Consider the following 3,157-nt stretch of genomic DNA (forward strand, 5'->3'; position numbering starts at 1 on the left):
ATTTAGCATGCTGAGTATTAAATTGACATAGCTTGCATTGGTTCGATTTATTGTTGAGAAGCGTGTAACACACTAAATTGAATTAGTTTAATTAGATTTAATACCGATTCAGCATATAGACAGTAAATCAAATTAGTTGATTTCATTTATTACTTATACAAATCATTGATATTTCTTACTTTTAAGTTTTACTATTTAGACAAATTGTTGATATTTCTTATTTTTAAGTTAATCTTCATTAACTTTAAAACATAAATGTCAATAACGAAAATACTCCATTTAGATTCAAATAAAATATAAAATACCTCCATTTCAATTTCCAAACTTCTGAATTTAAAATAGAACAATAAACAATTTTAAAAAATTATTAAAAATCATTTTTTGACTCATTAGTATCTAAAAAATTATTATCGAGACTTTTGATGTTAATTTTTTTTATAAAAATAAAGCCCTCCAATATAGCATAAGAGTTAAAATTTAAATTTTTTCAAAATTAAAAGTAATGTATAATTATACAATATATAATGACCAACTATATTTAATTATTTATACAATATGTAATTTAAAAAATAATTAAAATATTATATCAATTATATTATCATTTAATTATTGAATTAAGTGTAGAACTTATGCTTTGATGACATTATCAATTATATTTGAACTTTTGAAGTAACTAAAATATCCTTAATTAATTTTTTAAATAACAAAATAACATTTTAAAATTAATTTTAAAATAACTAAAATACTATTATAGAATTATTCATATTGTTTGATTGTATTAAAAATGAGAAATTCGATTTTGATTTTTACAAGACTAAAACACTTTTTAGTTTAATTTAAATGACTAAGGTATCATCTTTAAAACTCAAACAAAAATAATTTTTTAGTATTAATTTTGAAAAATACTAACCCTTCAGGTCTAAGGATGTTTAATTGTATTTGAAAATTAGTATTTGAATTTCATTATAAAAACAAAATTTTTTGTAGAATTTATATATTTTAAGAGACTAAAAAACTTTTTAACATTAATTTTAAAAAGACTAAATTAACGAAATTATTAATTTATATTGTATGATTATATTAGAAATTATAAATTTTATATATAAAAAAGACTCAAATAATCTTATACTAAACTTTTAAAAGATTAAATTAACCTTTTTAGGATTAATCTCAAATGACTAATTAAAATACGCTTTTATAATGAAACTTGTTTAATATATACTAAGAATTATAAATTTAAATTTTTAAAAAGACTAAAATACTCATATGATTAATGTTTAAGAGATAAAACAATCTTTGAAGGTTAATTCGAAAAAAAATATTAAAATATCATCATAAGATTAATCTATACTATTTGATTGTATTAGAATTTAAAAATTTAAATATAATTTAAAAAAATTAAAATATTTTTATAATTTATATTTAGAATACTAAAATACCCTTTAATATAAAAAAGATTAAATTATTCTTACAGAATTAACTAAAATTGTTTGATTATATTCGAAATGAAAAAAAATTAACCGTTAAAAGACTAAAATAATTTTATTAGAATTTATCTTAAATTTAGTTATATTAAAAATTGTAATTTAATTTTTAAAAAGAATAAAATATCTCTGTAATTAATTTACATACTCATATTTCTTAGTTGAATTATTGAAAAAACATTAGACTATAATAAGAGTTTCTTTAAAAAAATGATAAAAATTGTTGAGACTCAATAGCACATACAAGAAAAAGTCATCATTGGTTTGAGCACACAAAAATTTAAGTGCAAAGCTGTAATGTTGTGCACGTCACCAAAAATTTGGGTTCGAATGATAAATTTATAAAAAGCTCAAAAACCTATATTTTTTAGAGAACCCCAACATTATCTCCAATTCTATTATTTATCTTGGTCCTTTAAGCACCCAAATATATTTTCACCATCTTAGAAAGCTCCATGTTTCAGTACCATATACGAATAATACATAAAATATCAGAAAAGGACAAATTGATTTTTGGTTGTTTGATCTAAAAATATTTAAGTCTTTTGAAAATTTAAAAATATATTTAAATTTTGGACTTTTTTAAAATTTAAACACATTATTTTTAGATCTAATTTATTCTATTTTAAATTTTTTTATGTGTATTTGTATCAAACAGGTCAGTACAATAAAAATTATATTTAATTTTTTCGTTGAATCTGACATACCCAAGTGAACACAAAGAATCAATATGTCTAAATTTTAAAAATGTCAAAAACTTAAATATATTTTCAAATCCTTGAGAACATAAATGTCCGCTGATCAAAAAGTTAAATACTTATTTGTTATTTTTTTTAAAATTATATAAAAAATTTTATTAACAATTAAATAAAATATATATAATAATTATTATTATAAATATTTCACAAAATTATAATTAAAATTAAACTCTTAGAATTTTTAATATTAACATATTAAAAATAATTAATATTCATCTTAATCAATTTTTAATATTAAACATATTGATGAATTTTGATAAATATAAAATATTTTAATATATAAATAAATTTATTTTATATATAATATTTTAAATGATAATATAATTTTTTATTTTTTAAATAAATAAATATAAAACACAAAAATATAAAAAAAATATGATTATTTTTTTATTTATTAAAAGTAATTATTATGCAATAAAATTTTTATAATATTCAAAAATTATATTAAAATAATATTTTATACTGTAACATGAAAATATAAAATACTTAAATTTTATATTACTTGACAAATAATTAAATTATTATATTTAAAATTTATTAGTTAATTATTTTTATTAAAAATATTATTATATAATCTAACTTTTTATCAAAATATTTGTGAAATTTAAAATATTACAATTTTTCTAAAATTTATTCTTTTATTCTTTTGTACTTTTTTTTCTTCTAATTTCAACCATTCACCAATTAGTATTAGCTGTTCACATTGACTATTCATTGTTTTTTGACAATCTTAAGTTCTAAATTTTATATCTTAAATTCTAGGTTAAGTACGATTTTGGTCCTTAAAATATAGGTTAAAATTTTTTCGTCTTCAAATTTTTTTGCAAATAAAATAGTCCTTAAGATTTAACTCAGTTTTAAAATCGTCCCTAAAGTTTAACTTAATTTTAAATTTTTGGCGACAAAAGTTGAAGT

Source organism: Arachis stenosperma, chromosome 5 (genome assembly GCF_014773155.1).
Source record: "Arachis stenosperma cultivar V10309 chromosome 5, arast.V10309.gnm1.PFL2, whole genome shotgun sequence".
In the NCBI taxonomy this organism is placed as follows: domain Eukaryota; kingdom Viridiplantae; phylum Streptophyta; class Magnoliopsida; order Fabales; family Fabaceae; genus Arachis; species Arachis stenosperma.